The 12593-nt window shown below is 43.6% G+C and overlaps 1 protein-coding gene across 3 annotated transcripts in view; it reads left to right on the plus strand.

The window, feature by feature from the left end:
* Positions 1-12593, plus strand: part of ADAMTS12 (ADAM metallopeptidase with thrombospondin type 1 motif 12) — a 380497-nt gene that overhangs the window by 147690 nt on the left and 220214 nt on the right. The window lies entirely within an intron of this gene.

Raw genomic sequence — 12593 nt, forward strand, 5'->3', positions numbered from 1 at the left:
CTTAGTGTTGTGGAGAAGGGGAGAAGAGCTCACTGATCAGAGGTGTTCCTTACCTCAGGTCTGAGAAACAAAAGATCAAAGAACAGTTCCCAGAGATGGGGCGGAGGTCTGTCCTGCTCATGTTTCTGCCTCTGAGAGGGACATGAATTGGGCTGGTGAGAGTGCATGTCATGGCCAGTGTCCAGCCCCCAGTGGCTCCATCTCACACACCTGCCACTAGCTCCATATCGGGATAGATTCTTTGGCATCTCTTTTGAGTTTCAACTCAAAAGTACTTCTTTCATATCCCAGTGTTTTGTTCACCACATCTGTGTCCACGTTAGCCTAGGGTCAGGGTGAAGGCCCAGCAGGGGAACCAGGCAAGTTTGCATTTCCACAAGTCAACAGGCCTTTGGCCAGTGGCTGTTTTCCTACTCCTGCTGTATCCTGTTTCTATCTTCTCATCTGTGCACTGTGGACAATGAACATTTTGTACTGAGGTGTGGGGTAGGGTGGGTCAGTGGGAGCTATAGATTCACAGTTCCTGAGCTGCCATTCCAAATTCCATAGACTGCTGAAACCCTGAAGTCTTTTAGTGAATATTTGGCAGTTTGACAATTAATTGGCAAAACAACCTGCACTGATGTGAGACTGTATGATTTTCGTAGATCCTAATTAGTGAGACCTGTCATACATTTCATTGCAGAAGAATCCACATATTTATTTCAGGGTACTACTCTAGACCCTAGTAGGGATGCTCAGATCATATGATCCAAATTGCTTTATTATAAAATTGTGGCAAAATAACATAAAACATTAAGCCTCGCATTGTCCAGCTTTTAAGCATGCAAGTCAATACTGTTAATGTGTATTCATATGGTTGTGTGATCAATTTCTAGAACTCTTTCCTCTTGCAAAACTGAAACTCCACCTCCAGTAAACAATGGATCCCTGTTTCCTCTACCCCTGCCCCCCACCCCTGGCAACCACCATTCTACTTTCCAATTACATTTATAATTTCAAAAATCTTGACTTCCAACACATAAGCTTTGGGAAGCTTCCCCAAGCTTTGGGAAGAGGGCTTATGGACCTGAGTGAAGGAAGGCGGTTGGCCAACATTTGACAGAGAGTCCCTGGAGAAGGAAATGACAACCTACTCCAGTATTCTTGCCTAGAGAATCCTATGGACGGAGAAGCCTGGAGGGTTACAGTCCATGGAGTCGCAAAGAATCGGACATGACTGAGCACACAAGTACCACTGGTGAGATCATCATCCTCGAGAGCCCAGTTCCTCTCATCTACAGGAGTCTTCTTATCCCTCTGCTTCCCACATCGGGTGCCCATTTGTAAAAGACTGCAAAGCATGGAGAACACGTGCCATTGGATTCTAACTAGTAGCCAAGGGAGTGTGGGTACTGAAATACAGTACTTAATACACTCTCTTTTTTCCCTCTCTGTCATCCCTTAATCTCTTTCCTGGGACATTGAGGGGCATGCATAGTGCTGGCATCAGCATTTTAGTCCCATGCAATGAGGCACGATACAAGATGTTTTCACAGTGAGAAAGCGTTCAAACCAGCCTGCAGACTGAACTTGTGGGAAGATGCTGACAGCCCACCGAGACCTCACTGGAGGCCTTGAAGCTGGATTTCTCCGTTTTGCAGAGCTCTCCAGGCATGTCAGGGAAAGCTGTACTGCTCACTTTGTTATTCCCCAGGAGGGCTCAGCATAGAGACCTGCTCTGAGTCATGTTCTAACTGGATCGAGTTCAGGAATTGAACATGTGGGAGTGAAGGGCTCCTCCAGGTTATCATTGGAAAACCCGTCAGTAGCCAAGTGTCATTATTGGAATGTCCTCCGCACCACCAATTTCATGAACTTCCGGGGGGCGGGGGGTGGGGTGGAATGAAAAGGTGGTTCTCTGCATGGGGCTTAGGCTTTCTTCCCCTGCTTGTAATCTCCAGGGACAAAAGTGGGTGCTCAATAAATGAGAAGCCCATGAACACAAAAATTCAGAACATGGATAGATCCTCATAAGTATGGTAAAACCTCAAAACCTTAGTACAAGATCTTCCGCTTTGAGGTTATCTGAAATATGCAAAGAGTGGTGTGCTTTCAAAGCAGATTACATTAATTGAGGTGTCTTTATTATCATCATTCCTGTTTAAAAAAATGATAAGAAATCTACTTCCCCCAAGACAACACTAGAGAACTTTTCATATTATATATAGCCCTGGAAAAAATAAAACATGATCAGATTCCAGACTTCCTCATGGAACATTTCTAATCCCTAGTGACCAGGGTGCCCCTGAGTGCCAGAGGCATGGGGTCAGCTCCAGGGCAGGTTTCCTGACCTTAGTGACATTGGTACCACCATCACTGCCATTGTGTGACCTGTGCTGGACACCAGCCGGCCTCTCAGCCGCTTGAAGGTGCACTTTCCTGATGAGGCCACTGGGCAGAAGGGATCTTAAGGAGGAAACAGGTGTGGGGTGGGGCACAGAGGGACCAAGACCAGGAATTAGTCTAGCGTCTAGGTCACATTGGCCTTCCCAGGTGGCGCTAGTGGTAAAGAACCTGCCTGTCAATGCAGGAGACAAAAGAGACGCAGGTTCAATCCCTGGGTTGGGAAAATCCCCTGGAGGAGGAAATGGCAACCGACTCCAGTATTCTTGCCCAGAGAATTCCATGGACAGAGGAGCTTGGCAGGCTAGAGTTCCTGGGGTCACAAACAGTTGGATAAAACTGAAGTGACTGAGTACACATGCACACACGCTAGCTCAAATTTGATCTAAAAGCTAAGATTTTACATTTTTCAATGGTTACATTTAAAATGGTCATATGAGTACTCATATAATGAGCTTGATTTTGCTCCTTAATCCTCAAAGCCTAAAGCATTTATTTACTGGCCCTTTCATAAAAAAATTTTTCTGACTTCTGGTCAAGACCATAAAGAGTGGTCTCTGGACCAGGAGCATCAGCATCACCTGGGAGCTTGTTGGAAAGTCACACCCTCAGACATAACCCCAGGTTTACTGAATCAGAAATTCTCAGGGTGGGGCCCTCACATCTGTGTTTTAACTGGCCCTCTGGGCAGTTCTGATGCAAGCTAACATTTTAAGAACCACTGATGGAGACTGATGGGGCCATCATTTATGAGTTCATTGATTTATTCCTTAAAAAAAGGAGGGACCTGGGGCAAATTACTTAACCTCAGTGTGCCTGGGTTTCTTCAACAAGGAGGGTGGCTGTAAGGATTAAAAGAGGTAAGCAAGTATGACATATTAAAGTAAATGCTCAGTGCATGTTAGTGGTTCTTTCAAATTTATTGTTTAGGTCTCAGGTCAGTTAAAAATCAAGAAGAACTTACCAGAGATATGAAATTTTAGTAGAACTCATCAAGGCGCCTTGCAGCAAGGTAGGCTTGGAGGAATTCAGATACTGGTCTAGAAATTGATTGCTGAGGGCTCCAGACCCCACTTCCTCCAGTCAGGCTCTGGGCGTACCTCCAGCCCTGACCAGATAGCCCTGCTGTTCTTTCTTCCAAGGAAGTGCCCTCCCAGCCCTCTTCCTCTCTTTTGACATCAGCACCCTTCCTGTCAGGCCTCTGGGATTCTTCATTCTTCAGAGTAAGGTCCCACCTCCTAACCCCCTGGACATAAACTTTTATACTGTCGTCATGAATCTGTATCAGGGAATTTGGGCTCATAAAAATCACTCTTGGGTAGTTGTAAAGGAATTTTAAAGCTATGTTTTAGCACAGTGAATTGAATGTGTACTACATGTTAGCTGCTGCTCTTGTTATGATTTTTTAAAATTTGTAGCTGTTATTCAAAAACATATGGTGGCATATCTCAAGCCGGTTAAAGACAGGAGAAGCAGAAAGCCCTCTGGTCAGCTGAGGTTTCTGACTGATGTCACTGCTCCCTCAGGGACTTTGGACCTCCATCCTCTGCTGTAATTCCTGAGGGCCAGCTTTGCACAGCTGTGTCCTCACCTCTGACCTGGAAGCATTTTGAGCAGCTCAGGCAGAGCCCAGGTTGCTGGGGGGTGGAGTCCCTCTTTGCCTGCTTTTGCCAGAGCCCCAAGAGTGGCAGGGTGATAGCTACTTCACTTGAGAGACAGAGGGGTGTTGCTCTCTCCGATTGCCAAGAGAAGAGGCAGGAACACATCTCTTGGTTACAGAGTGGAGGAAAGAAAGGAGGAAATGGGACCTCTCTGCTGTCCACTGTCCAGCAGTGGCTGACCACTGCTCAGGGGCTGCATCCCTGCCTGACTGCTCAAGCCATCCTTGGAGGCATCGTGATGTTAAGAGCTGACACGTGTGTGTGTGTGTCTGTTGATGGTGGTGAGAGAGTCCAGGCTTTAACATCACAATGATGTTCATGTGAAATTTCTGAGCCACTCTGTGATTTCAGACAAATTTCTGAAGCTCTTGGAGCCTCATTGTCTTCATCTGCAAAATGCACATGGTCCTCACATGGCTCAGTGTCTGTATGAGTCAGAGAGGATGAAGAGCTCAGGAAGTGCTTGTCTCTGGTAAGGGGGCTGGGAAAGCAGTGTCTTGCTGACATGTTTCCTTGACTATGTGTGGAAGGATGGTTTAGGAAATGGCATTGATGGTGATTCTCAGGAAACTCCAGCTCACATAGCTTCTCGTGGCCAACCACAAAGCCAGCTGGGCTTCCACAAAGCACAGCCCTGTGCTTTGTATTTGGAATGTAAGGACCCAGGATGCACAGCTGCTTTCACTGGCTGACTCCAATCCATCAAAAACTGATGATCAGTTCCCTTCAGACCAGCTAGTAATTGGTATTGAAGTACCTCCTATAGGCCAAAAGCAATACTAACCACTTGGGAGTATCTCTTAAGACTCACAGCTGTCTTATGAGTAGGCGCTGTTACTATTCCCAATTCACAGACAAGAAAACTGAGGCTTGGAAAGGTTAAGTGACTTGCCCAAGCTCATGTTGTTAAAGGTGTCCAGGGCCTGTGTAACCGTAGAACTTGTTCTGACCCACTGTGCTCCAGGACTCTTTTCTGTGATTGGTTTGCTTGAAAAATTTTCATGTGACTGTTTTAATCAAATGTAATTAAACTTTTTTCTAATAAAAGGAAAAAATAAAAAATTATTTTTCACTGGGAAACTATAGAATGATAAAATGAGGAAAATAAAAATTACTCATAGTCACACAACCAAAAATAAACCATTATTTGTTAATATTTTATTTTCTATATGTCATGATATATGACATGATGATATAATCTAATTTAACATTGGATAAAATATAATATGCTATAGTAATGCAACACACAATTAGGTTTTGTGGAATCTTTTCAGGCAGGTTTTATAGGAAAATTATTCCAAAGCAGTTTTAAGGATTAATTAAAACTCCTCTGTTCGATAGGTTAAATTTTATTTAACCATTTTCTAATTTGGACATTTTAGATTTTTCCCCCAAATTTTGTTGTTATAAAATTCTGTATGATTATTATTCTTGTGTTATAAATCTTGCCATCATTTAAAAATAGTACCTTAGGTTAGATTCCTATAAATGAATTACTGGAAATATTTTTAAGTATTCTCAAAAAGGCAATTTATATTCCTGAAACAATATATAATTATCTACTTATATTCTTACCAGCTTTGAGTAGTGTATCTTTAACCTTCTCTGATTTTGTGTATAAGATATGTTATCTCATGAGCCCTCTAGTTATTGTTTCTTTGAATGTAAGTATGCATGTGTGTAACCTAAGTTTTTGATTCATTTAAAATTCTTCCTTAAGAATCATCTCACCATGTTCTCTTGTCACTTTCCATTGGATCATTAGCATTTTTCTTAATAATTCATAGAAAACTTCCTATATAAATATATAATACCTTTGTCATATTTGTGAAAAAATACTTTTTCTTTTATATGTTTTTAATATTTTTGTTACCTAAACATGTTAGAATTTTTCTTAGATATTTTTCTTTGCAATCTCTCCCATTTCTTTTTTGCTTCCAGAGTTCCTCCTTGTCCTAGTATAAGTATTCATCTCTTTTTTTCTGGTACTTTCTTCATGGCTTGTCATTGGATTTTGAATGACAGGAGAGATGATGGGTGTATGGCACATGCATTGCTTCCTCTGGTGTCTGGCCAGACGTCTAATCTGTCACAGCATCCTTTCCTGCTCAGCCTGGGTGCAGCCCTAGGATATTTCTCAGTTGCAGCTTTAGCTGAGACCAGCAGGTCAGAGTTGGACCATGAGGTTATATCTTTTCACCATCCCTTCAGTTCAGTCAGTTCAGTCACTCAGTCATGTCCAACTGCAGCACGTCAGGCCTCCCTGTCCATCACCAACTCCTAGAGTTTACTCAGACTCATGTTGATTGAATTGGTGATGCCATCCAACCATCTCATCCTCTGTCATCCCCTTCTCCTCTGGCTTTCAATCTTTCCCAGCATCAGGGTCTTCTCAAATGAGTCAGTTCTTCGAATCAGGTGGCCAAAGTATTGGAGTTTCAGCTACAACATCACTCCTTCCAATGAATATTCAGGACTTATTTCCTTTAGGATGGACTAGTTGGATCTCCTTGCAGTCCAAGGGACTCTCAAGAGTCTTCTCCAGCACCACGGTTCAAAAGCATCAATTCTTCGATGCTCAGCTTTCTTTATAGTCCAACTCTCACATCCATACATGACTACTAGAAAAATCATAGCCTTGACTAGACAGACCTGTGTAGACAAAGTAATGTGTCTGTTTTTTAATATGCTGTCTAGGTTGGTCATAACTTTTCTTCCAAGGAGTAAACGTCTTTTAATTTCATGGCTGCAGTCACCATCTGCGGTGATTTTGGAGCCCCCCAAAATAGTCTGTCACTGTTTCCCCATCTATGTCCCATGAAGTGATGGGATCAGATGCCATGATCTTCGTTTTCTGAATGTTGAGCTTTAAGCCAACTTTTTCAGTCTCCACTTTCACTTTCATTAAAAGGCTTTTTAGTTCCTCTTCACTTTCTGCCATAAGGGTGGTGTCATCTGCATATCTGAGGTTATTGATATTTCTCCTGGAAATCTTGATTCCAGCTTATGTTTCATCCAGCCCAGCATTTCTCATGATGTACTCTGCATATAATTTAAATAAGCAGGGTGACAATATACAGCCTTGATGTACTCCTTTCCCAGTTTGGAACCAGTCTGTTGTTCCGTGTCCAGTTCTAACTCTTGCTTCCTGATCTGCTTACAGATTTCTCAAGAGGCAGGTCAGGTGGTCTGGTATTCCTATCTCTTTAAGAATTTTCCAGTTTATTGTGATCCACACAGTCAAAGACATTGGCATAGTCAATAAAGCAGAAATAGATGTTTTTCTGGAACTCTCTTGCTTTTTCCATGATCCAGCGGATGTTGGCAATTTTATCTCTGATTCCTCTGCCTTTTTACCTTCTCTATTGAAACAAATTCTCTGATGTTGTTCAGAGAATGCACACAGTCTAATAAGATGCACTCGTAACATTTCTCAGTCCATTCACAAGCCATCTTTAGATTTCTGGCATCTTTCTGCTGAACAGTCTCTGCTAGGACAAAGCATCTTATTTCTATCACTCATGCTGCTATTCTGCTGCTAAGTCGCTTCGTCGTGTCCAACTCTGTGCGACCCCATAGACAGCAGCCCACCAGGCTCCGCCATCCCTGGGATTCTCCAGGCAAGAACACTGGAGTGGGTTGCCATTTCCTTCTCCAATGCAAAAAAGTGAAAAGTGAAAGTGAAGTCGCTCAGCCGTTTCCGACTCTTAACGAACGCATGGACTGCAGCCCACCAGGCTCCTCCGTCCATGGGATTTTCCAGGCAAGAGTACTGGAGTGGGTTGCCATTGCCTTCTCCATTCTAACTGGCTTTAATTTTGGATTTATCAGTGTGGTCCTCAAGAAGGCGCTTACTCCTTTCTGCCTTATATGACTTCTTAAGCCCTCTTAGGATTTGACTCCTCATCTTAGTAGACATCACTGGTCCCTCTTTTGGAGCTGGATACAATGGCCTGTGGGGATTTGGCTCAGTGGTAAAGAGCTCGCCTGCCAATGCAAGAGATGTGTGTTTGTTCCCTGGGTTGGGAAGATCTCCTGGAGAAGAGAATGGCAGTCTACTCCAGTATTCTTGCCTGGGAAATTCCATGAACAGAGGAGTCTGGTGGGCTACAGTCCATGGGGTCTCAAAGAGTAGGACATGACATAAGGACTGAGTACACATGCACACCATGACCTGCCCTTTCGTGGCTGTTTTGCCTCATCATCAATCATACTTTTTCAAGGCCTTAGATAAAGGCCATATCTGAGCACATCCAAATGAAGCTTGGGATTGGATGAAAAGGCAGCAAGGAGCTCTGTATATTTGCCTGTTCTCTTCAATGCTTGCTATACTGTAAAGGAAAAGAAAGATAAGTAGAGGGGAAACTGGTGTTTCAGTTCAGTTCAGTTCAGTTCAGTCGCTCAGTCGTGTCCGACTCTTTGCGACCCCATGAATCGCAGCACACCAGGCCTCCCTGTCCATCACCAACTCCCAGAGTTCACTCAGACCCACGTCCATCGAGTCAGTGATGCCATCCAGCCATGTCATCCTCTGTCGTCCCCTTCTCTTCCTGCCACCAATCCCTCCCAGAATCAGAGTCTTTTCCAATGAGTCAACTCTTCTCATGAGGTGGCCAAAGTACTGGAGTTTCAACCTTAGCATCAGGCCTTCCAAAGAAATCCCAGGGCTGATCTCCTTCAGAATGGACTGGCTGGATCTCCTTGCAGTCCAAGGGACTCTCGAGTCTTCTCCAACACCACAGTTCAAAAGCATCAATTCTTCAGTGCTCAGCTTTCTTCACAGTCCAACTCTCACATCCATACATGACCACAGGAAAAACCATAGCCTTGACTAGACGAAACTTTGTTGGCAAAGTAATGTCTCTGCTTTTCAATATGCTATCTAGGTTGGTCATAACTTTGTGTTTACTAGTTTATAATAACAATGATTAAAAATAAATGGCTGTTTATTTTATACAGTCGTGCATGAGAGCTTCAGTTGTGTCCAACTGTTTGCAACCCCATGGACTGTAGCCCGCCAGACTCCTCTCTCCATTGGATTCTTCCCCAGGCCAGAATACTGGAGTGGGTTGCTGTGCCCTCCTCCAGGGGATCTTCCTGAACCAGAGATTGAACCCCTGTCTCCTGCGGCTCCTGAATTGCAGGTGGATTTTTTACTGCTGAGCTACCAAGGAACAAATATCATATATTTAATTAACACAATAATATTCTGAGGCCGTTTAAAATATTCCTGTTTATAGATGAGAAAACCAAGGCAGGTCAGAGGTCTTCCGGTTAGTAAGTATGGAGTTGGAATTTGTATCTAGGTCAGTCTGATTCCTAAGCTTTGCTGATGGGCATCAGGAAAATAATTAGATTATCCCAAACAAGCAAAGTTAAAGGATTATGTAGAGTTGCTTATCTTTCATGGTCACAGTTGCTGCTGCTACTGCTAAGTCGCTTCAGTTGTGTCCGACTCCGTGCGACCCCAGAGATGGCAGCCCACCGGGCTCCCCCGTCCCTGGGATTCTCCAGGCAAGAACACTGGAGTGGGTTGCCATCACAATTAGGAATGTGTTAAAATGTATCAGTAGGGTTAATGACATCATCAGTTCAGTTCAGTTGCTCAGTCCTGTCTGACTCTGTGACCCCTTTGATGGCCGCATGCCAGGCTTCCCTGTCCATCTCCAACTCTCAGAGCTTGCTCAAACTCGTGTCCATTAAGTCGGTGATGTCATCCAATCATCTCATCCTCTGTCATCCCCTTCTCCTTCCGCCTTTAATCTTTCCCAGCATCAGGGTCTTTTCCAGTAAGCCAGCTCTTAACATCAGGTGGCCAGAGTATTGGAGCTTCAGCTTCAGAGTCAGTCCTTCCAATGAATATTTAGGACTAATATCCTTTAGGATTGACTGATTTGATCTTCTTATAGTCCAAGGGACTCTGAAGAGTCTTCTCCAACACCACGGTTCAAAAGCATCAGTTCTTTGATGCTCAACTTTCTTTATGATCCAGCTCCCACATCTATATATGACTATTGGAAAAACTAACTTTGACTAGACAGACCTTTGTCCACAAAGTAATGTCTCTGCTTTTTAATATGCTGTCTCGGGTTGTCATAGCTTTTCTTCCAGGAGTAAGCGTCTTTTAATTTCATGGCAGCAGTCACCACCTGCAGTGATTTCAGAGCCCAAGGAAATAAAGTCTCTCAATGTTTCCCCATCTATTTGCCATGAAGTAATGGTGTCATACCAGTGTGGAAAGCAATATATGAAGTGGGATTTCCCAATGAAATAATCCTTGCCATAGTTAGATAGAAGAGGGACTTTTCTATCTTTTGACACTTGCTTCCTGTAGATTGGTAGTGGGAACCAGTCTTTGGAAGACTGCTGATTGATTTTAGGGTATTTTCCTCTTATTAAAAAATAATAAAATTATAGATTTTATCAACTCTTACAGAGATTAAGATATTGAATGAAAATTCTATGTGAAAAATAAAAATAGGCATTCAAACTATATTTTAAGCATGTATAGGAAAAAAGTATGATAGCAGGGGGAGACATGGGGTGGGAGATGGAGGAAAAAGACTCTGTGATCCTTCCCAAGGCTCATTTATCTATCCTTCCAAAGAGGATTAACTCTCAGCAGACACCCACCCACCTACCCTATTAGACTTTGGTAGCATAATGACGCCATCTTGTGGCCGTGTGCAGTTTTGATACTTAAAGAATATCACAGGTAAGCTGTTTTTGCAACTGTTGGCATAAACTGTGTATAATCCCTAGTGGCTCCAACCGTAAAGAAACTGCCTGCAATGCAGGAGACCAGGGTTTGATCCCTGGGTCAGGAAGATTCCCTGGAGTAGGAAATGTCAAAACCACTCCAGTATTCTTGCCTGAAGAATTCCCTGGACAGTGGAGCCTGGTGGGCTATAGTCCGTAGGATCACACAGAGTTGGACATGCCTGAGCATGCATGCACACATATGCAAACGTGTATAATCCCATTTTGCACAGAAAGATTTAGATTCAGTCTATACGAGAACCCTGGGTGGCTGGTGAAGGACATTGTTGAGGGCATCGGGGTGGGAGAAAGGAAATTTATATTATGTGACCTTGCTTGTAGTTCCAGAATTGAACTTTTGCCCATAGGCACACCTTTAACTATTGGAAAAGACCCTGATGCTGGGAAAGATTGAAGACAGGAAGAGAAGGGATGAGACAGTTGGATGGCATCACTGACTCAGTGGACATGAGTTTGAGCAAACTCCAGGAGATAGTGAATGACAGGGAAGCCTGGAGTGCTACAGTCCATGGAATCCAAAGAGTCAGACACAACTTGTGACTGAACAACAACATTTAGAAAAGTGGGTGTGCAATAAGTGCTTGTTGAAAAGCTATATATCCTCTGTAACAGTGATTCATAATACACACATATATTTTCCCAACCCTCTTGCTCCGCCACCTGAAACTGGGTGTTCTGGGTCTCACCATGGTATTGTCTCTTCCTTTCATTTGGAAAGAAGCTTTGGGAGACCCTACCACACTAGCAAGTAGAATTTGCCTGACCTGCCAGTTGCCAAAATCCCAAATGTTCATCTGGGCGATGCTTCTGATTCTTCAGAGTACTGTAGAGCTTGATCCCTCTGGATAACATATCTACCTGTGCATTCCATGAGCTGGAATCTATTATCCCATTAAAGTCTTTTCTCTGATTGTGTAAGTTATATCTGCATAGTATAACATTTGGAAACTTCATGCAAGTATAAAGAATGTAAGATATTGGTGTAACCTTATCACATGGAGCAAATATTAACATTTCCTATTTCACATGCATCAGTTTTCCTATGCATCTGTGCATACTGTCTCTGCAGTTGTGTCTAACTCATTGTGACCCCATGGACTGTAGCCCCTCAGGCTCCTCTGTCCATGGGAATTCTCCAGGCAGGAATACTGGAGTGAGTTGCCATGCCCTCCTCCAGGGGATCTTCTTGACCCAGGGATAGAACCTGCATCATCTTCTGCATCGCAGGTGGGTTCTTCGCCACTGAGCCCTACATATACAAGTATGGATGCACATATACGTGCCCATGTGTTTAAGTACACACACACACACACACATATATTCAAGTGATATGTGTTTCTTTGTAATGAGATACTTTATGAATTGAGAGGTTAAATGACTTGTCCAGCCAGGATTGATGTTCCTGGTTAGTTGTCTGATTATAGAAATTCTTTCTTTCTCCCATTTCTAATTGACTCAGTCTCTGCTTCACACTGTCTGAATGCTTCATAGAGCTCGGTGGCCTTTCCCAGTCTAGGGTAGTAGTGGGTTTTCTGGAAGAGCCTGTAACAGCCCAAGACCTGAGTCCCTGCCAGCAGGCACACTGTCCTTCCCTCACTATGGAGTTGTTGTTCAATTGCTCAGTCGTGTCTGACTTTCTGTGACCCCATGGACTGCAGCACACCAGGCTTAAAGAGCAAATGGCTTCGGCAGAGAGGGTCCAGGGACAGGCTGACCCCACCAGATGCTGGTGATCAGACCACATACTGAGAGGATGTGGGAGGCACC

The sequence above is a fragment of the Bubalus bubalis genome, chromosome 19 (assembly GCF_019923935.1).
Source record: "Bubalus bubalis isolate 160015118507 breed Murrah chromosome 19, NDDB_SH_1, whole genome shotgun sequence".
NCBI lineage: Eukaryota > Metazoa > Chordata > Mammalia > Artiodactyla > Bovidae > Bubalus > Bubalus bubalis.